This window comes from Triticum urartu, chromosome 2 (assembly GCF_003073215.2).
Source record: "Triticum urartu cultivar G1812 chromosome 2, Tu2.1, whole genome shotgun sequence".
Lineage (NCBI taxonomy): Eukaryota > Viridiplantae > Streptophyta > Magnoliopsida > Poales > Poaceae > Triticum > Triticum urartu.
In genome coordinates this window covers 441071122-441095116 of record NC_053023.1, presented here as the reverse complement: position 1 = coordinate 441095116, position 23995 = coordinate 441071122, and positions in this window count along the sequence as shown.

Here is a 23995-nt window from a genome sequence, read left to right as displayed (position 1 = left end):
AACCCCAATTTCATATCATATATCCGTCGGAAAGATATCCTAAGAGCTACTTGAATTCCCACTTATAAACGCCCGAAACTTTCCGGTTATGCAATCAGGTGTTGGGGATACAGGGGAAGCATAATATCTCACCCAAAACTAGCAAATCCTACATCCAGCTGTATTCATCCTTCAACACATAACCAAGAAACCTTCAGAAATCGTTTACCTCAACCTTCGAAAAGCATCCGTTATACGAGTTATGGCAATACTCCCGAACTCCCGCCCCAGTACTGGGTGGTGTCGAGGTTATCTCACCAACAACTGCATAAAAGAGATTTTCGATGTCGGCGAAACTACTCTCAGGTATTCCAGAACTGCAACGATAAAATAGTGACGACAACACCTCGGAGCTCAACTCCCCGGGACACTGCCACAACCCCTAAATGTTAGGAGGCACCAAGAACAATGTTCTCGTCAAAAAACCATCGGAACGAATCCAAGATACCCGCATGATCCTAAATTTTTTTAGTGAAATTTGAGAAGAGAAGAGTCAAAACTCTACGTCAGGATGCCTCACCAGAGCGACGAAGGGACTGAGGAGTAAAAAGAAGTCCTAACTCTCCGATATATATAATTCCTAAATGACTCAAAACATTTCTAGACTCAATAACGCCAGCGATTCGATCAAGCAGGGGGCTCCTAAGGTCGGGGAAGGCTCTGATTACCAACTTGTAACACCCTCGATGCGGCTATATCTCCCACGTGTCGAAGCATGACTTAGAGGCATAACCGCATTGAAAGCAATGTCGCAAGTGAGGTAATCTTCACACAACCCATGTAATACATAAGGGAAAGAGATACATAGTTGGCTTACAATCACCACTTCACACAAATACATGAATAAAGCATTACATCAACTAGATACAATCAAGGTCCGACTACGGAACCAAAATAAAAGAAGACTACCCCAAATGCTACACAGATCCCCGATCGTCCCAACTGGGCTCCACTACTGATCGACTAGAACGAAACAACACGAAGGATAAGATCTTCATAGAGCTCCTCTTTGAGCTTGGTTGCGTCATCTGCACGGTATCCTCGGTACCTGTAAGCTGGCTTTGGAAGTATCTGTGAGTCACGGGGACTCAGCAATCTCACACCCTCGCGATCAAGACTATTTAAGCTTAAAGGAAGGGTAAAAGGTATGAGGTGGAGCTGCGGCAAGCGACTAGCATATATGGTGGCTAACATACGCAAATGAGAGCGAGAAGAGAAGGCAAAGCACGATCGAACAAATAAGATCAAGAAGTGATCCTAGAACAACCTACGTCAAGCATTACTCCAACACCGTGTTCACTTCCCGGACTCTGCCGAGAAGAGACCATCACGGTTACACACGCGATTGATGTATTTTAATTAAGATCAACTTTATGTTTTCGACAACCGGACATTAACAAATTCCCATCTGCCCATAACCACGGGCATGGCTTTCGAAAGTTCAAATCCCTGCAGGGGTGTCCCAACTTAGCCCATCACAAGCCCTCACGGTCAACGAAGGATATTCCTTCTAGCGGGAAGACCCGATCAGACTCAGAATCCCGGTTACAAGAAGTCCTCGACAATGGTAAAACAAGTCCAGCAAGACCACCCGATGCGCCGACATTCCGATAGGAGCCGCACATATCTCGTTCTCAGGGCAACACCAGATAAGCAATCTGTGCAACTAAAACCAGCCCTCGAGTTTCCCCGAGGTGGCGCTGCAAGGGGCTCTAGTTTGGACCAACACTTAGACAAGCACTGGCCCCAGGGGGGTTTTAAAATAAAGATGACCCTCGGGATGCGCGACTCCCAAGGGAAAAAGGCTAGGTGGCGAATGGTAAAACCAAGGTTGGGCCTTGCTGGAGGAGTTTTATTCAAGGCGAACTGTCAAGGGGTTCCCATTATAACCCAACCGCGTAAGGAACGCAAAATCCGGGAACATAACACCGATATGACGGAAACTAGGGCGGTAAGAGTGGAACAAAACACCAGGCATAAGGCCGAGCCTTCCACCCTTTACCAAGTATATAGATGCATTAATTAAATAAGAGATATTGTGATATTCCAACAAAATATCCATGTTCCAAACATGAAACAAGCTCCAATCTTCACCTGCAACTAACAACGCTATAAGAGGGGCTGAGCAAAGCGGTAACATAGCCAAACAACGGTTTGGCTAGGACAAGGTGGGTTAGAGGCTTGGTTCAACAATATGGGAGGCATGATAAAGATGGTAGGTATCACAGCATAGGCATAGCAAAAGAGCGAGCATCTAGCAAGCAAAGATAGAAGTGATTTCGAGGGTATGGTCATCTTGCCTGAAATCCCGCAAGGAAGAAAGAACGAGTCCATGAAGAAGACAAATGGACATAGTCGAACGGTCCTCACAAACACGACATTATCAGAACCAACCCGAAGAAGCAACACCGGAAAGAAAGCAAAAACATAGTAAACAATCATCACATAAGCATGGCACGATGCGCAAACAAGTATGATGCATGTCCGGTTTAATGAGGCATGGCGAAGAGCACAAACAACCTACAAATTAAGTGGAGCTCAACATGCAACGAGTTGCATATTGACGGAACACCACGTGACTTATTTAGTTCACTCGTTTATGTACCCAACAAGATTAAATGTTGATTAACATGGCAAGAGGTGAAGCATAATGAAACTATCCTATCTAGGCAAGTTTAAATGAGGCCGGAAACAACGAACAACAATTCCGGTAAATCCCCATATGCATATTTAGGTTTGGTACTGTTCTGCCCTAAACACAATTTTAGAGTTATTAAACATGCAAAGTAAGGCCACCATTTTAAACTAGGCATTTTTCTACCCCATTTACATATAAAGTTTATTAAATTCCGAGTTACGGTTATTAAGATATGAAATAAATCATTTTAGCAAGTTAATTAAGCAAGTTTAAACAAACAGCATCTTAAGCATTTTAAACATGGATGAAAATGACATATTATGGAACTAGATGAAAAACTAAGCATATTTCATATATAAATTGTTTTAATCCGATGCACGGTTATTAGGTTATTATATGCATGAAGTTTAGGGGCTTTTTGTAAATCTGCGTTCTCTGAAAAAAAAGGAAAAATGTATTATGGAAAAAAACATGTCGGGCCGGATCTGCTCTCACCATGGGCCAGGCCCAGTTCGGCACAGCAGAGGAGGAGAAGGGCCGGCCCAGGGAACGGAGGGCGCTGCTGGAGCCGGGGCGAGGCCGGCCCACACGCGTGCGAGGGAGGCAGCCCAGGCGATGCTCGTCCTCTGCTCGACAGAGCCAGAACGGCAGAGCTGAAGGTCAACGGCGAGGCGACAGCGGGTCTCAGCGCGGCAACGGTGAACTGGGGTCGTCGGAATCCGAGGCGGCAGGTCGAGGCATCGGCGGATCCGAGCGGTGAAGGCCGTTCGCGCCGGCGGACTTGGCGGATCGAGGTCGGGGAAGGCCCTGGCGACCATGGGGGGGCTTGCGGTTTTTTGCGACTCCGACAGCCAGGTGATGAACGACGAGGAGGAGGAAGGGCGCGCTGGTAGAAGCCAACAGGAGGACGTCTGGCAGAGAGCAGAGGCCACGCGACGAGCGGCACGGGAACGAAGACTGGGCGTGGGTCCAGAGGCAAGGGTGGCTGCTCCAGTCGCCGGCGTGGTCCTATGAGAGAGAGAGAAGTGAGGCACCAGAGATGCTACAAAGAGAGGGAGAGAGAGCAGCGGGGAAGAAGAGAGGGGACGAGGAGCTGCACAAGGCCGGGGCGACGAGATGAGGCCGAGCGCTCCTGCTCGGCCACGGGCGTGGAGAGAGACGAGGGGAAGAGCTGCCTCATGCTGTTGCTGGTGAGGAAAACAAGGGAGAGGGTGGCGGCGGTTGGTTGGGCGTGGAAAATTGAGGAGGAGCAGTGGCGATGGTGGTTTTTTGGATCGGGAGGGGATTGGTTCAATGGGACAACGAGGAGGTGACCAGGGTAGGTTTGTGGTTGGCTGCAGTGTCGATTGGTGGATTCTGAATCGGGAGGGATCCCGAGGATGAATTTTTGGAGCGACGGCGGCGGGGAGGAATGATGGGACAGACTCCCTAGACGTTATGGTTGGACTAAATATATAGCAATGAGATAAAGGGCTATTTGGACACTCCAATTTAGATCGGACGGTCGAGATAAAAAAGGTTGGTGAGTCCAAATAAAGAAACAGAGACGTTTTGTAGATGTTTGGGGATGATCCGGACACAACGGTGGCAACAGTCCGGGTCGGGTCCGGGGAAGTTTCGGACACGCACGCGAGGGGTCGGTTGGAACTTGTGGGTTGTGCAGAAGGGCTCGAGCTGAGAGAAGAGAAGAGAGAGAGGCCCGGCGACTGTTTTCGAAGACCGAAAATGTCCGACGTTTGACCGACTATATTGCCGCTATAGATATCCGTTGGGGCATCAAACGAGCTCCGATTGCGATGAAACTTGGCAGGCGGTCTACCTACACTATAACAAGACTGCACGCCGACTCTCATCCCATTCCAAGAACATTTTCCGGCCACTTATAAAATACTATTTCGGACATGCCGCGGGCGCGTGCAAGTGTGGTTGGGCTCAGAACGGACAACAGAGAGAACTCGGAGAACCCGGACGAATGCAAGTTTTAAAACATGATGATGCAATGCACATGATGACATGATAAGATGCAACACGCTAGCAAATGACATGGCAACAACAGCGAATAACAGGAAGACACCTGGCACATCGGTCTCGGGGTGTTACAATTACAGCGGGTAAAAGAGGGGTTACACCGCTGCATAGAGGGGGAAAGAGTTGGTGATGATGGTGGTGAAGTTGTTGGTGTAGATTGCGGTGATGATGATGGCCCCGACGGCGTTCCAAGCGCCACCGGGAGAGAGGGGGAGAGGGCCCCCCCTTCTTCTTATTCTTCCTTGACCTTCTCCCTAGATGGGAGAAGGGTTTCCCCTCTGGTCCACGGCCTCCATGGCATGGGAGGGGTGAGAGCCCCTCTGAGATTGGATCTGTCTCTCTCTGTTTTTGTGTTCCAGATTTTGCCCTTTCACCGTTTCTTATATTCCCGGAGATCCGTAACTCTGATTGGGATGAATTTTGGACACGATTTTTATCTGGTTATTAGCTTTTTTGTGGCGAAATAAGGGCACCAACCGCCTTACGGGGTGTCCACGAGGGTCAGGGGCGCGCCCCCTGCCTCGTAGGCTCATCGAGCATCGTCTCGCGTTGATCTCACTTCCCAAGATTCACATACATTCCAAAAAAAAAAATCTCCGTCAGTTTTTATCCCGGTTGGACTCCGTTTGTTATGGATTTTCTGCGAAACAAAAAACATGCAACAAATAGGAACTGGCACTGGGCATTGGATCAATATGTTAGTCCCAAAAATAGTATAAAAAGTTGCCAAAAGTATATGAAAGTTGTAGAATATTGGCATGGAACAATAAAAAATTATAGATACGACATCAAAAAACAGACAAGCCATGAAAACATCATGCTAGCTATCTTACGATCATGCAAAGCAATATGACAATAAATGCTCAAGTCATGTATATGATGATGATGGAAGTTGCATGGCAATATATCTCGGAATGGCTATGGAAATGCCATAATAGGTAGGTATGGTGGCTATTTTGAGGAATATATAAGGAGGCTTATGTGTGATAGAGCATATCGTATCATGGGGTTTGGATGCACCGATGAAGTTTGCACCAACTCTCGAGGTGAGAAAGGGCAATGCACGGTACTGAAGAGGCTAGCAATGATGGAAGGGTGAGAGTGCATATAATCCATGGACTCAACATTAGTCATAAAGAACTCACATACTTATTGCAAAAATCTATTAGTCATCGAAACAAAGTACTACGCACATGCTCCTAGGGGCATAGATTGGTAGGAAAAGACCATCGCTCGTCCCCGACCGCCACTCATAAGGAAGACAATCAATAAATACCTCATGCTCCAACTTTGTTACATAACGGTTCACCATACGTGCATGCTATGAGAATCACAAACTTCAACACAAGTATTTCTACAATCCACAACTACCCACTAGCATGACTCTAATATCACCATCTTTATATCACAAAACTATTGCAAGGAATCAAACACATCATATTCAGTGATCTACAAATTTTATGTAGGATTTTATGACTAACCATGTGAATGACCAATTCCTGTCATCTCTCTAAGTAGATATAAGTGAAGCAAGAGAGTTTAATTCTTTCTACAAAAGATATGCCCACGCTTTAACAAATATAAGTGAAGCAAAAGATCATTCTACAACTGGCGGTTTTCTATGTGAAGAGAAACATGCAATCCGAACTTCAAAAGATATAAGTGAAGCACACAAAGCATTCTATAAAGTCATACTCAAAAGATATAAGTGAAGTGCAAAGAGCATTCTGTAAATCAACCATGGACTATCTCATACCAGCATGGTTCATCAAAGAAAAGTGAAAACTAAATGCAAAAGACGCTCCAAGATTTACGTATATCATGTGACGAATAAAAATATAGCTACAAGTAAAATTACCGATGATTGTTAGAAGAAAGAGGGGATGCCTTCCGGGGTATCCCCAAGCTTGGTTGCTTGGGAGTCCTTGAATATTTCCTTGGGGTGCCTCGGGCATCCCCAAGCTTAGGCTCTTGCCACTCCTTATTCCTTCATCCATCGTGATCTCTCCCAAAACATGAAAACTTCAATCACACAAAACTTAACAAAAAGTTCGGTAAGATCCGTTAGTATAATAAAGCAAATAACTACTCTAAGTACTGTTGCAAATCAATTCATATTTTGTTTTTGGATTGTAGCTACTGTAATATAACTTTTTCATGGCTTAATCCACTGATAGAAATTGATAGTTTCATCAAAACAAGCAAACTATGCATCAAAAACAGAATCTGTCTTAAACAGGACAGTCTGTAGTAATCTGAACATTCACCATATCTCTGGTACTCAAAAAATTCTTACAAAATTAGGAAAAACAAAAAGTTTGTATAGAAAGACATTGCAAAAAGTTTCAGAACCTTTTGACGTTCCAGCAAAAAATGTTAAATCGCGCACTACAGACAAAGTTTCTGTTCTGCACCACACAAACCAACAAGCAATGTAAACATCCTAAAGGTAAACCCTGGCACATTATTTTTATAATACAATGGAATTGTACAAGGGGATAATTATTTTTGTTTAAAAGTTTCTGTAATTAAGATTCACAAAGTTTCCGTGAGCATGAACAAAGTTCAAGGAGCTCCCCCACTTCAACAATGCTTGTCTCTCTCACTTTCACTTTCCTTTTTGAAAAGTTTTGGGTTCCCCTCTTTATTTTTTTGTTTTTAAACTATATAAAAGCACTCAATAGAAATAAATGACTCTCTAAAACTTCCGGGTTGTCTCCTTGGCAGCGCTTTCTTTAAAGCCATTAAGCTAGGCATAAGGTGCTCAAGTAATGAATCCACCCGGATCCCAAGGTATATCAAAGCCAATTTGAATTAGCAATGATTTGGCATTTAGTAGTGAGCACAAAGCAACATATATCAAGCAATGTCGAAGTCTAAATCTCTTCCTATGCATTGGCATGTCATAAAAGAACAATTCATGCACACATAGTAAAGGCCAATGCATAGTATAAACAGTTCCTTGCAATTTTATCATATTGGAAACATGGAGAGGCGGAGATGTAGTTCCTCTCTCATAATAATTGCAAGTAGGAGCAGAAAGCACATGCATATTATATCTATCAAAATCATCATGTGTAGTAGTGAAACGCAACCCATCAATATAATCCTTAATAAGGGCAAACTTCTATGATATAGTGTAGTTGGGAGGATTCAAATAGATAATAGGACTATCATGTGTGGGTGCAATAGCAACAATTTCATGTTTGACATAAGGAACTATAGCAAGTTCATCTCCATAAGCATAATTCGTATTGGCATCTCGGCCACAAGCATAGCAAGCATCATCAAAAAGGGATATTTCAAAAGAATCAACAAGATCATAACAATCATCATAGCAGTCATCCTTCGGTAAGAACGAAGGGAAGTTAAACAATGTATGAGTTGAAGAGTTACTCTCATTAGAAGGTGGGCACGGGTAGCTAATCCGCTCTTCCTCCTTTTGTTCTTCGCTCTCCTCATCATCTTTTTCATCCAATGAGCTCACAGTTTCATCAATTTCTTCTTCCATAGACTCCTGCAAAATATTAGTCTCTTCTCGGACAACAGAGACTTCCTCAATAAATTCATCAATATCATAATTGAATTCATAATTCTCATAGCAATTTCTAAGTATAGCAAAATTTTCAGGTCTGTAAACAGCATCATCAAGATGTTCACACTCTTTAAACAAAGATTCAATTTCATAAGCACCCATAAAAGCAACAAATTATTCTATTCGTTCCACATCATAGTAATCATATATACCATTAGCATAAGAAGCTAAGGTCTCATTATCATTAAATTCGCATGAAAAGGGAAGGTGTGGAGCCTTCATCCTAGAGCAACAAGTATAATCATATCTCAAGCATAGTTGCCGAGCATACCAATGCAACATATAAATTTGATCCCATAATAGTTTCCCTTTTTGAGTCAAGCGATACTACCTAAAGTATTCACGTTGATCCAACGTGTCTCCCGTAACATAATTGAATGGGGTTTTCCTAGGATTATCAAAGTAGTACATAATCTCTTTCACATAATGAGCTTGGGATGAAAAAGATGTGGAGCCTTCATCCTAGAGCAACAAGTATAATCATATCTCAAGCATAGTTGCCGAGCATACCAATGCAACATATAAATTTGATCCCATAATAGTTTCCCTTTTTGAGTCAAGCGATACTACCTAAAGTATTCACGTTGATCCAACGTGTCTCCCGTAACATAATTGAATGGGGTTTTCCTAGGATTATCAAAGTAGTACATAATCTCTTTCACATAATGAGCTTGGGATGAAAAAGATGTGGAGCCTTCATCCTAGAGCAACAAGTATAATCATATCTCAAGCATAGTTGCCGAGCATACCAATGCAACATATAAATTTGATCCCATAATAGTTTCCCTTTTTGAGTCAAGCGATACTACCTAAAGTATTCACGTTGATCCAACGTGTCTCCCGTAACATAATTGAATGGGGTTTTCCTAGGATTATCAAAGTAGTACATAATCTCTTTCACATAATGAGCTTGGGATGAAAAAGATGTGGAGCCTTCATCCTAGAGCAACAAGTATAATCATATCTCAAGCATAGTTGCCGAGCATACCAATGCAACATATAAATTTGATCCCATAATAGTACATTGGTATGTGAAAGAGATTATGGGATCAAATTTATATGTTGCAAACAACCTACTTACTCGGGTCTGTGTTTCTATCGCTCACGCCACCCACCATAAGCAAATCATGAACATATTGCAAACCCTACAGCAGAGATCCCTCACGCTTGCGTGACACGGAGAGCACCATAGGACAGCACCAATAATAAAACATGCAACTCAAACCAATCACGATCATCAATTAACCCATAGGACAAAACGGATCTACTCAAACATCATAGGATAGCCATACATCATTGGGAAATAATATATAGCGTTGAGCACCATGTTTAAGTAGAGATTGCAACGGGTAAAAGAGGGGTTACACCGCTGCATAGAGGGGGGGAGAGTTGGTGATGATGGCGGAGAAGTTGTTGGTGTAGATTGCGGTGATGATGATGGCCCCGACTGCGTTCCGGCGCCACCGGGAGAGAGGGGGAGAGGGCCTTCTTCTTCTTCTTCTTCCTTGACCTTCTCCCTAGATGGGAGAAAGGTTTCCCCTCTGTTCCATGGCCTCCATGGCATGGGAGGGGCGAGAGCCCCTCTGAGATTGGATCTGTCTCTTTGTCTCTCTCTGTTTCTGCGTTCCAGATTCTGCCCTTTCACCGTTTCTTATATTCCCGGAGATCCATAACTCCGATTGGGCTGAATTTTGGATAAAAATTTTATCCGGATATTAGCTTTCTTGCGGCGAAAGAAGGGCACCAACCGCCTTATGGGGTGTCCACGAGGGTCAGGGGCGCCCCTGCACCCTAGGGCGCGCCCCCTGCCTCGTGGGCCCCTCGAGCATTGTCTCACGTTGATTTCACTTCCCAAAATTCACATATATTCCAAAAAAATCTCCGTCAGTTTTTATCCCGTTTGGACTCTGTTTGATATGGATTTTCTGCGAAACAAAAAAATGCAACAAATAGGAACTGGCACTGGGCACTGGATAAATATGTTAGTCCCAAAAATAGTATAAAAAGTTGCCAAAAGTATAAGAAAGTTGTAGAATATTGGCATGGAACAATCAAAAATTATAGATACGACAGAGATGTATCAATTAGCAGGATCACTCCAGACAAAGTGATCTGTTTTCTTCATCATCTGGTACAACGGTATAGCCTTTTCACCTAACCGCCTTATGAACCGGCTCAAGGCTGCAATACGACCTGCCGGACGTTGAACATCGTTGACACATGCTGGCCTAGCCAAGGAAGTAATGGCCTTGGTCTTCTCCGGGTTAGCTTCAATGCCTCTGTTGGAAACCAGAAAACCCGAAAGCCTACCAACTGGTACCCCAAAAACACACTTGGCCGGGTTAAGCATCATCTTATAAACCCGAAGATTTTCAAAGGTTTCCTTTAAATCATCAATCATGGTCTCCTTCTTTCTAGATTTCACCATAATATCATCCACATAAGCATGAACATTACACCCGATTTGATTATGAAGGCAATTTTGCACACACCGTTGGTAAGTCGCCTGGGCACTCTTGAGCCCAAAAGGCATGGACACATAGCAGAAGACTCCAAACGGAGTAATAAAAGCTGTCTTCTCCTGGTCCTTAACTGCCATTTTGATCTGATGATAACTAGAATAAGCATCCAAAAAACTCAAACCCTCACAACCCGTCGTAGCATCAATAATTTGATCAATACGAGGGAGAGCAAAAGGATCAGCCGGACAAGCCTTATTTAAGTCCGTGTAATCCACACACATGCGCCAAGTGTTGTTCTTCTTAAGCACCAACACTGGGTTAGCCAACCACTCAGGATGGAAAACTTCAACAATGAACCCAGCCACCAAGAGCCGGGCCACCTCTTCACCAATGGCCTTACGTCTCTCTTCATTAAAACGGCGAAGGAATTGCTTGACTGGTTTAAACTTTGGATCAATATTAAGAGTGTGCTTAGCGAGTTCCCTCGGTACACCTGGCATGTCAGAAGGTTTCCATGCAAAGATGTCCCGGTTCTCATGGATGAACTCGATGAGTGCGCTTTCCTATTTCGGATCCAGATTAGCACTGATGCTGAACTGCTTGGATGAATCACCAGGAACGAAATCAACCAGCTTTGGTGTCATTTGCTGACTTAAACTTCAAGACCAGATCATGCTCTGTAGTTAGCTTTTTCAAAGAGGTCATATCTGCCGGGTCAAAGTTGTCTTTATAGAACTTCAACTCCTCTGTTGCGCAGACAGACTCAGCGTAAGTAACGTCACCTTCTTCACACTCCAAGGCTATCTTACGACTCCCATGCACTGTTATAGTGCCCTTGTGACCCGGCATCTTTAGTTGCAAGTAAACATAACAAGGCCTTGCCATAAACTTAGCCTAAGCCGGCCACCCAAACAGAGCATGATAAGGGCTTTTGATCTTAACCAATTCAAAGGTCAATGTCTCAGATCTGGAATCATAATCATCTCCAAAAGCAACCTCCAGGGCTATCTTACCAACTGGGTATGCCGACTTACCTGGCACCACACCGTGAAAGACAGTGTTCGACGGTTTAAGATTTTTATCAGTCAATCCCATGCGATGAGAAGTTTCATAATAAAGGATATTGATGGTGCTACCTCCGTCCATGAGTACCTTAGTGAATTTGTATCCTCCAACCCGAGGCGCCACCACCAAAGCCAAGTGACCTGGATTATCAACCTGGGGCAAGTGATCCTCACGACTCCACACAATGGGCTACTCATACCAGCGCAAGTAATGGGGAACTGCCGGCTCAACGACGTTCACAGCCCTTTTATGGAGCTTCTGATCCCGCTTGCATAAACTTGTGGTGAAGACGTGGTACTGCCCACTATTCAACTGCTTCAGGTTACTCTGATACCCAGATTGTTGTTGCTGATTCCCCTGACAGGACTGTTGATGATAACCACTCTGATTGCCTTGATTGCTTGAGTGACCTTGGAAACCGGAATTAGAACCGCCACCACCATAACCGGACCATGAGAGCCGGAACCTGAGCCGCTGCCCAGCCCATGATTGTTTTGGAAAAAAATTGAATTTTTGAACTCCTTCATAATTCGGCAGTCTTTCCAGAGGTGATTGGACGGTCTTTCCCTCGTACCGTGCTTTGGGCAAGGCTCATTCGTCATCTGCTCAAGATTGATAGCTGTCCCTCCTATCCGAGGAGGTGGCTTTCCCTTACGATGCTGACCATTATTCTGTGTGTTGGTCTTGGCCACAAAATCTGAATTACCATCGGCCTTGTGCTTACCATTGCCCCCCTGACTCGCTGGGTTATGATGCTGGCCCTTGGCGTTGCCACTCTTCTTTCCTTTTCCCGTCTTTTCATCATCAGACTCGGGGTTGTTGGTACTATCAGAGTCGGCATATTTAGTCAGAGCTGCCATCAGCTCCCCCATGTCATTGCAGTGGCGCTTGAGTTGCCCTAGCTTCTATTTAAGAGGCAAAAATGGCAATTTTCTCCAACATTAGGACCACTGAGCCGGCATTAATGTTATCCAATGAGTGCAGGATGGCTTTGACCCGGCGCACCCAATGGGTCGTTGACTCACCCTCTTCTTGGGCACATGCATCCAAATCCACAATCGACATGGGCTGCTTACATGTATCTTTAAAATTCTGGATGAATTGGGCCTTTAACTCGGCACACGACCCAATAGAGTTGGCAGGCAGTCCCTTTAGCCAAGTGAAGGCCGTCCCATCCAGCATCATGGTGAAGTACTTGGCACACGCATCATCGCTGACCTCCAACAGCTCCATGGCCATCTCATAACTCTCAATCCACGCCTCAGGGGGTAAGTCGGCTGTATAGTTAGGCACCTTACGAGGTCCTTTGAAATCCTTGGGAAAACGCTCCTTTCGCAGAGCCGGTACTAAACATGGTACGCCCGTGGCTCTAGAGGCCACGCCTACCTCCATCGAAGTTGTCGTATAAACCGAGGGAGGCAGATGAGCCGTTTGCTGAACCGCCTGTTCAGCCTCACGACATGCTCCATCCTGGCCCACCAAATTCTGAGCACCGTCACACACCGGGTCATGCCCACGAGGCTAGTTACGGTGCCTGTCACTGCTTGAAACGGCCGGGGAGTCCATGTGTCTACTGTAACTCCGGCTTGGGCGAGGGGTTGAGTGAATCCTTTCATGACTGTAAGAACAAGCCTCCTGTTGCACCAATGCTGTCTGAAGAAGCTCTCTACCCCTCCTTGTTTCAACCGCAGCCGAAGACTCGCCTTCAACTAGGAGAGCCGCCAGTCGTGTCGCCACCGCGATCACATTATCCAACGGGTTAGAATAATGACCCGGTGGTGTCGATACATACTGTGGCGGGGGATTATTCAGACGAGGTGGATCTACCGTGCGTGGTTGAACGGGTGCTCCGGTCCTGGGTATGGCCACCGCCTGGTTTACCTCTAGTGGGGTACTGGTCCCTGCACCAGGTGTGTTAAAGAGGTTCCTCGCCTCGTAAGCCGGAGGCAGACGACTTCGGTGCCGTCTTCTCATAACTTCATTCGAAGCGTCCTGATCCAACGAGAGCCGGAAGGAATCGGCCTAGATCCATTATGCCTGAGCATCCAGAGTGGCTCGCTCCGTAGTCATCCTCGCATTTTTAGCAGATCTTCCTTGGCTTGAGCTATCTCATCTCTCAGTTTTGCGACTTCCGCATTATGCTGAACTTGATTTGACGGATTAACCTCTGCTGTCAACAATGTTGTCAAAGTGTCCAATAATTCGGACAAGACCTGAGCCGGCGGGCGCTGTCGGCATTCTGGGAACGGGGGTCCCCAGACTTGTCTGCCTGCGCCCACGGTGTGGCTTTGCTAGCAGGCCTGTACGACCCATCTTCACTAGCAAGGAATCAAGACCATCGCGAGGGGCCAAGCCTCGCGAGGTGGACGACGCAAGACCTCCTCAGGAGCGGCCTCACCAGGCAGGCTCGCGAGGGGCGGAGAGTTCAAGGCCAGGCAAACCTCGCGAGGTTCTCGTGACGTGAGCCATGACAATCGAGACCAGGCGGGTGCCAGGCGGGCGCCAGAGCGCACCGTCCTTGTTTCCTCTTTGGTGCTAAGGGGGCAAGCACAGGCGCAGAGTACCGAGGCATCAAGCAAAGGTTTCCATATCGGTGCAACGAGACCAAGACCAGCAGGACGGCAAGATGGAGGTCACCATGGAGCCCAAGGCGGCGTCACCACCAGAGCCTTTTGCAGTCGAAGACCACTTTTTGTTAGGATAAGCTGTACTAGCTGTCCCCTTTCAAATTGGCCGTTGTTGGCTCCCTTCCCGCTCAATATTTGGGGAGAGGACCAGGGCCTCTATAAATAGGACTAGCCACCACCGTAGAGAGGGATCTCATCTTGGACGGATCCACCCCACCAAGACCCTCACACACACAAGTTCACCAAGCACAAGAACACATCAACCTCAGGAGGCTGTTCTTCCCCTTGTACTGTTCATCATCAGCCCCAGAGGCAATCCACCACCACCACACTGGAGTAGGGTATTACACCACAATGGTGGCCCGAACTAGTATAAATCTTGTGTCCTATGTGTTGCGAGTTCGTCGAGTTAGTTCGTAAGATCTCAACTGAGTTAGGACGTGGATCGGTAGGGGTGATGTTCGCACGCACCCCAGTGTTCAAACCTTAAGGGTTTTGCCGGAACCCGTGATCCGACATTTTGCGCGCCAGGTAGGGTGCACCAAAGCTTCCCTTCCATCGCTCTGTGTCATGCCGCTTCATCGTCTCCATGGCGGACGCACGCCGTGCCCACGCCGAGCGTCGGGCTACCCTCGCCACCCGCATTGCTCAGACGACCCCTGTCGGCGGGCCACCCCGTCGCTCTCCGTCGCCTGCCGCCAACGCCGCCACTGGCCCGACGGGGAACGAGCAGCAAGCATCCTCGCTGCACCCATTGGTGCGACAGGACGGCCGCACCGCCACTCCATCACCGACTCCCGCTGGTTCGTTGGCTCACGCTCGTCGCGTTCCCATGGACGCACGGGCCGCACTCCTCATGACGCATGAGCTCCCGCGCTACCGCCCAGTCGACAACCTCTACGAGGACTGGCTTGACCGCATCGCCGAGCTTGTCTGCGCCGCAGGGGGCTCCCCTGCGCCGTCCCACTCTCTACCTCATCCTCCGCCAGGCACGGGCGACATAGCTCACGAAGCACCTCCGCCACCTCTGCACCAAGACGGCGCCCTAGCGCCAAGGCACGCGGCTCCACGGCGCGGCCCACCGTGTCCGGCGCACACGTGTGAAGAAAGAAGTTCTCAAGAAATCCCTCGACCGCAAGTGAACGCTCCGCCACTCATTGCACCACCGCGCCAGGATCGTTTGCTACGGCAAGGCCCCGTGCCGCTTGCCGTAGCGGCGCACAGGCGCCAAAACCAAGTTCCACCTCCAAGGCGGGCCCCATTGACCAGGGCCGGCTGCCGCGCCTTCACCCCCGAGCTGTGTAGCATCGCCTGCTCGGGCAAGTTCAAGCTAGATCTACCTCCTCGCTACGACGGCACCCCTGACCCCGCGGAGTTCCTGCAGATCTATGAGCTGAGCATCGAGGCGGCCAATGGCGACAAGAAAGTCATGGCGAACTGGTTTCCCATGGCCCTCAAGGATGGCCCCCGCTCCTGTCTCCTAAACCTGCCTCCAGGCTCGATTTCCTCCTGGGACAAGATGCGCAGCCACTTCATCGCCAACTTCCAGGGCACTCGTGACCGCCCCCCGGTCGCGGGTGAACTGCGCCGCATCAAGCAACAACCAGGAGAGACCCTATAGAAGTACATCCAGCGTTTCAACAACGCACGAATCAAGATCCCCAAGGTGACCGACGAGGCCATCATCTCAGCGTTCTCCGATGGCGTCCGTGACGTCAAGATGAAGGAGGAGCTCGCCATCCATGAGGAGTTGTGCACGACCTTGGAGCTGTTCAACATCGCGACCAAGTGTGCAAGAGCTGAGGAGGGGCGCCTCTCCCTCCTCGAGCTCCCTGCTGCGGACCTAGAGGAGAAGAAGACCAAGGCCAAGGACGTGAAGTGCAAGGGAGCAGCCGTGCTCGCAGCGGAACCAGACTCGAAGCGCGGCAGAGACCAGCCCGAGTCATCCAAGAGCAGCCGACCGTTCCGCGCCTTCCATAACCTGCATACCCACAACACCAGCGACTGTCAAGAGCTCAGAGCCATTCGAGAAGGACGCTTCGGTCAAGAGCTCAGAGCTACGACCGAGGAGGAGGACATGGTGGCGGACGCTGGGACAACCATGGCCCGCACCAGGAGTGGCGCGACCAGCCTCGTGAGGACCGCTGGCAAGATCAGCCTCGCGAGGGCGCCTGGAGGGACCAGCCTCGTGAGGATCGTCCTTAAGGCAACGCTGGCCTCCCTCCACTACCACCACCACCCAGAAGGAATGGCGACCACCATCAAGACGAGGGGGTTGGGGGCTTCTAGGAGCCGCACGCTATCGCCTGCATCTTGGGCGGAGCTCAAGCCCCAGCCTCGCAACGTATCTTCAAACAGTTTGCTCATGAAGTGAATGTAGTTCTCCCCAAGCTCGAGGCCACACGCCCGCTCAGATGGTCCAGGTGCCCCATCATGTTCAGTTCAGCAGATTAGCTCAAGTGCGCAGCTACTGCAGGAGTCCTCCCAATGCTTTGTTCAACAGTCATCAGCAACGTGCAAGTTACCAAGACCCTCATCGACGGCGGTGCAGGGCTCAACGTCCTGCCCGTTGACACGTTCGACAGCCTCCAAGTGCCACACGACCAGCTTCAGCCTACCAAGCCTTTCTCAGGAGTGACCGACGGCTCTACTACCCCGATCGGGCAGGTCCGCCTCCCTGTTACCTTTGGAGAACGCAACAACTACCGCACCGAACTCATCGACTTCGACGTCGCCTACATCCTCCTACCATACAATGCCATCCTCGGGTACCTAGCCCTGGCCAAGTTCATGGTGGTGACCCACCACGGCTACAATCTCCTCAAGATGCCGAGAAGCGGCAGAATCATCACAGTCCCGTGCGAGGAAAGAGATGCGAGGGTGCTCCCTCGAGCGTACCTTCCAAGCTGCAGCAATCGACGACCCTGACAGCTAGGGCGAGCGCCCTCCTGAGGCCACCCCCAAGAAGAAGAAGCAGTTGCGCCATGCAGGGCCTCAGGCAAGCGGCGCCTCGTCAGGATCGGCGCCCGCGCCTGGGGCGCCTCCCTCCATGATATGTCTCCAACGTATCTATAATTTTTGATTGCTCCATACTATATTATCTTCTGTTTTGGACATTATTGGGCTTTATTATCCACTTTTATATTATTTTTGGGACTAACCTATTAACCGGAGGCCCAGCCCAGAATTGCTGTTTTTTTGCCTATTTTAGGGTTTCAAAGAAAAGGAATATCAAACGGAGTCCAAACGGAATGAAACCTTCAGGAACGTGATTTTTGGAACGAACAAGATCCAGGAGACTTGGACCCTACATCAAGCAACCAATAGGGAGGCCACGAGGTAAGGGGCGCGCCTACCCCCCCAGGCACGCCGTCCACCCTCATGGGCCCCCTGTTGCTCCGCCGACGTACTTCTTCCTCCTATATATACCTACGTACCCCCAAACGATCAGATACGGAGCCAAAACCCTAATTCCACTACGGCAACTTTTTGTATCCACGAGATCCCATCTTGGGGCCTGTTCCGGAGCTCTGTCGGAGGGGGCATCGATCACGGAGGGATTCTATATCAACACCATAGCCTCTCCGATGAAGTGTGAGTAGTTTACCTCAGACCTTCGGGTCCATAGTTATTAGCTAGATGGCTTCTTCTCTACTTTTGGATCTCAATAAAAAGTTCTCCCCCTCTCTCGTGGAGATCTATTCGATGTAATCTTCTTTTGCGGTGTATTTAGGTGAGACTATAGAATACTCAAGCTTGCATGCCTGCAGGTCGACTCTAGAGGATCCCCGGGTACCGAGCTCGAATTCTTTTATGTATGATTGGTTATCTTTGCAAGTCTCTTCGAATTATCAGTTTGGTTTGGCCTACTAGATTGATCTTTCTTGCAATGGGAGAAGTGCTTAGCTTTGGGTTCAATCTTGCGGTGTCCTTTCCCAGTGACAGTAGGGGCAGCAAGGCACGTATTGTATTGTTTCCATCGAGGATAACTAGATGGGATTTTCATCATATTGCATGAGTTTATCCCTCTACATCATGTCATCTTGCTTAAAGCGTTACTCTGTTCTCTTGAACTTAATACTCTAGATGCCTGCTGGATAGCGGTCGATGTGTGGAGTAATAGTAGTAGATGCAGGCAGGAGTCGGCTTACTTGTCTCGGACGTGATGCCTATATACATGATCATACCTAGATATTCTCATAACTATGCTCAATTCTGTCAATTGCTCAACAGTAATTTGTTCACCCATCGTAAAATGCTTATGCTCTTGAGAGAAGCCACTAGTGAAACCTATGGCCCCCGGGTCTATCTTCATCATATTAATCTTCCAATACTTAGTTATTTTCATTGCCTTTTATTTTAATTTGCATCTTTATCATAAAAACACCAAAAATATTATCTTATCATATCTATCAGATCTCACTCTCATAAGTGACCGTGTAGGGATTGACAACCCCTTATCACGTTGGTTGCAACGATTTATTTGTTTTGTGTAGGTGCAAGGGACTGGCGCGTAGCCTCCTACTGGATTGATACCTTGGTTCTCAAAAACTGAGGGAAATACTTACGCTACTTTGCTGCACCACCCTTTCCTCTTCAAGGGAAAACCAACACAAGTGCTCAAGAGGTAGCAAGAAGGATTTCTGGCACCGTTGTCGGGGAGGTCTACGCAAAAGTCAACATACCAAGTACCCATCACAAACCCTTATCTCTCGCATTGCATTATTTGCCATTTGCCTCTCGTTTTCCTCTCCCCCACTGCACCCTGGCCGTTTTATTTGCCCTCTCTCTCTATCCTCCCTCTCTTTCTCTATTTGCCTCTCTTTCGCTTGCTCCTCGTTTGATTGTGTGTTGGATTGCTTGTTGGGTAACATAGTAATTTCAAAAAAATTCCTACGCACACGCAAGATCATGGTGATGCATAGCAACGAGAGGGGAGAGTGTGATCTACGTACCCTTGTAGATCGACAACGGAACCGTTAGCACAACGTGGTTGATGTAGTCGTACGTCTTCACGGCCCGACCGATCAAGCACCGAAACTACGGCACCTCCGAGTTCTAGCACACGTTCAGCTCAATGATGATCCCCGGACTTCGATCCAGCAAAGTGTCGGGGAAGAGTTCCGTCAGCACGACGGCGTGGTGACGATCTTGATGTACTACCGTCGCAGGGCTTCGCCTAAGCACCGCTACAATATTATCGAGGACTATGGTGGAAGGGGGCACCGCACACGGCTAAGAATATGATCATGTGGATCAACTTGTGTCTCTAGGGGTGCTCCCTGCCTCCGTATATAAAGGATCAAAGGGGGGGGGGGTGCGGCCGGCCAGGATAGGGCACGCCAGGAGGAGTCCTACTCCCTCCGGGAGTAGGATTCCCCCCTTTCCTATTTGGAATAGGATTCGGGATGGGGGAAAGAGGAGAGAGAGAAGGAAGGGGGGCGCCGGCCCCCTCTCCTTGTCCTATTCGGACTAGGGGGGAGGGGCGCACGGCCCAGCCCTGGCCACCTCTCCTCTCTTCCACTAAGGCCCACTAAGGCCCATATACCTCCCGGGGGGTTCCGGTAACTTCCCGGTACTCCGGTAAAATCCCGATCTCACCTGGAACACTTCCGATATCCAAATATAGGCTTCCAATATATCAATCTTTATGTCTCGATCATTTCGAGACTCCTCGTCATGTCCGTGATCACATCCGGGACTCCGAACAAACTTTGGTACATCAAAATGCATAAACTCATAATATAATTGTCATCAAAACCTTAAGCGTGCGGACCCTACGGGTTCGAGAACAATGTAGACATGACCGAGACACGTGTCCGGTCAATAACCAATAGCGGAACCTGGATGCTCATATTGGCTCCTACATATTCTACGAAGATCTTTTATCGGTCAGACCGCATAACAACATACGTTGTTCCCTTTGTCATCGGTATGTTACTTGCCCGAGATTCGATCGTCGGTATCTCAATACCTAGTTCAATCTTGTTACCGGCAAGTCTCTTTACTCGTTCCGTAATACATCATCTCACAACTAACTCATTAGTTGCAATGCTTGCAAGGCTTATGTGATGTGCATTACCGAGAGGGCCCAAAGATACCTCTCCGACAATCGGAGTGACAAATCCTAATCTCGAAATACGCCAACCCAACATGTACCTTTGGAGACACCTGTAGAGCACCTTTATAATCACCCAGTTACGTTGTGACGTTTGGTAGCACACAAAGTGTTCCTCCGGCAAACGGGAGTTGCATAATCTCAGTCATAGGAACATGTATAAGTCATGAAGAAAGCAATAGCAACATACTAAATGATCGGGTGCTAAGCTAACGGAATGGGTCATGTCAATCAGATCATTCACCTAATGATGTGATCCCGTTAATCAAATAACAACTCTTTGTTCATGGTTAGGAAACATAACCATCTTTGATTAACGAGCTAGTCCAGTAGAGGCATACTAGTGACACTCTGTTTGTCTATGTATTCACACATGTATTATGTTTCCGGTTAATACAATTCTAGCATGAATAATAAACATTTATCATGATATAAGGAAATAAATAATAACTTTATTATTGCCTCTAGGGCATATTTCCTTCAGTCTCCCACTTGCACTAGAGTCAATAATCTAGATTATACAGTAATGATTCTAACACCCATGGAGCCTTGGTGCTGATCATGTTTTGCTCGTGGAAGAGGCTTAGTCAACGGATCTGCTACATTTAGATCCGTATGTATCTTGCAAATTTCTATGTCTCGCACCTGGACTAGATCCCGGATGGAATTGAAGCGTCTCTTGATGTGCTTGGTTCTCTTGTGAAATCTGGATTCCTTTGCCAAGGCAATTGCACCAGTATTGTCACAAAAGATTTTCATTGGACCCGATGCACTAGGTATGACACCTAGATCGGATATGAACTCCTTCATCCAGACTCCTTCATTTGCTACTTCCGAAGCAGCTATGTATTCTGCTTCACACATAGATCCCGCCACGACGCTTTGTTTAGAACTGCACCAACTGACAGCTGCACCGTTTAATGTAAATACGTATCCGGTTTGCGATTTAGAATCGTCCGGATCAGTGTCAAAGCTCGCATCGACGTAACCACTTACGATTAGCTCTTTGTCACCTCCATAAACGAGAAACATATCCTTAGTCCTTTTCAGGTATTTTAGGATGTTCTTGACCGCTGTCCAATGATCCACTCCTGGATTACTTTGGTACCTCCCTGCTAGACTTATAGCAAGGCACACATCAGGTCTGGTACACAACATTGCATACATGATAGAGCCTATGGCTGAAGCATAGGGAACATCTTTCATTTTCTCTCTATCTTCTGCAGTGGTCGGGCATTGAGTCTGACTCAACTTCACACCTTGTAACACAGTCAAGAACCCTTTCTTTGCTTGATCCATTTTGAACTTCTTCAAAACTTTGTCAAGGCACGTGCTTTGTGAAAGTCCAATTAAGCGTCTTGATCTATCTCTATAGATCTTAATGCCTAATATGTAAGCAGCTTCACCGAGGTCTTTCATTGAAAAACTCTTATTCAAGTATCCCTTTATGCTATCCAGAAATTCTATATCATTTCCAATTAGTAATATGTCATCCACATATAATATCAGAAATGCTACAGAGCTCCCACTCACTTTCTTGTAAATACAGGCTTCTCCAAAAGTCTGTACAAAACCAAATGCTTTGATCACACTATCAAAGTGTCTATTCCAACTCCGAGAGGCTTGCACCAGTCCATAAATGGATCGCTGGAGCTTGCATACTTTGTTAGCTCCCTTTGGATCAACAAAACCTTCTGGTTGCATCATATACAACTCTTCTTCCAGAAATCCATTCAGGAATGCAGTTTTGACATCCATCTGCCAAATTTCATAATCATAAAATGCGGCAATTGCTAACATGATTCGGACAGACTTAAGCATTGCTACGGGTGAGAAAGTCTCATCGTAGTCAATCCCTTGAACTTGCTGAAAACCTTTTGCGACAAGTCGAGCTTTGTAGACAGTAATATTACCGTCAGCATCCGTCTTCTTCTTGAAGATCCATTTATTCTCAATTGCTTGCCGATCATTGGGCAAGTCAACCAAAGTCCATACTTTGTTCTCATACATGGATCCCATCTCAGATTTCATGGCTTCAAGCCATTTTGCGGAATCTGGGCTCACCATCGCTTCTTCATAGTTCGTAGGTTCATCATGATCTAGTAGCATGACTTCCAGAACAGGGTTACCATAACACTCTGGTGCGGATCTTACTCTGGTTGATCTACAAGGTTCAGTAGTATCTTGTTCTGAAGTTTCATGATCATCATCATTAGCTTCCTCATTAATTGGTGTAGGTGTCATAGAAACAGGTTTCTGTGATGTACTACTTTCCAATAAGGGAGTAGGTACAGTTACCTCGTCAAGTTCTACTTTCCTCCCACTCACTTCTTTCGAGAGAAACTCCTTCTCCAGAAAGTTTCCGAATTTAGCAACAAAAGTCTTGCCTTCGGATCTGTGATAGAACGTGTATCCAATAGTTTCCTTTGGATATCCTATGAAGACACATTTTTCCGATTTGGGTTCAAGCTTATCAGGTTGAAGCTTTTTCACATAAGCATCGCAGCCCCAAACTTTCAGAAACGACAACTTTGGTTTCTTGCCAAACCACAGTTCATAAGGCGTCGTCTCAACGGATTTTGATGGTGCCCTATTTAACGTGAATGCGGCCATCTCTAGAGCGTATCCCCAAAACGATAGCGGTAAATCAGTAAGAGACATCATAGATCGTACCATATCTAGTAAAGTATGATTACGATGTTCGGACACACCATTACGCTGTGGTGTTCTGGGTGGCGTGAGTTGCGAAACTATTCCACATTGTTTCAAATGTACACCAAACTCATAACTTAAATATTCTCCTCCACGATCAGATTGTAGGAATTTTATTTCTTGTTACGATGATTTTCAACTTCACTGTGAAATTCTTTGAACTTTTCAAACGTTTCAGACTTGTGTTTCATTAAGTAGATATACCCATATCTGCTTAAGTCATCTGTGAAGGTGAGAAAATAACGATATCCGCCACGAGCCTCAATATTCATCGGACCACATACATCTGTATGTATGATTTCTAACAAATCCGTTTCTCTCTCCATAGTACCGGAGAACGGTGTTTTTGTCATCTTACCCATAAGGCACGGTTCGCAAGTACCAAGTGATTCATAATCAAGTGGTTCCAAAAGCCCACCAGTATGGAGTTTCTTCATGCGCTTTATACCGATATGACCTAAACGGCAGTGCCACAAATAAGTTGCACTATCATTATCAACTCTGCATCTTTTGGTTTCAACACTATGAATATGTGTGTCACTACTATCGAGATTCAATAAGAATAGACCACTCTTTAAGGGTGCATGACCATAAAAGATATTACTCATGTAAATAGAACAACCATTATTCTCCGATTTAAATGAATAACCGTCTCGCATCAAACAAGATCCAGATTTAATGTTCATGCTTAACGCTGGCACCAAATAACAG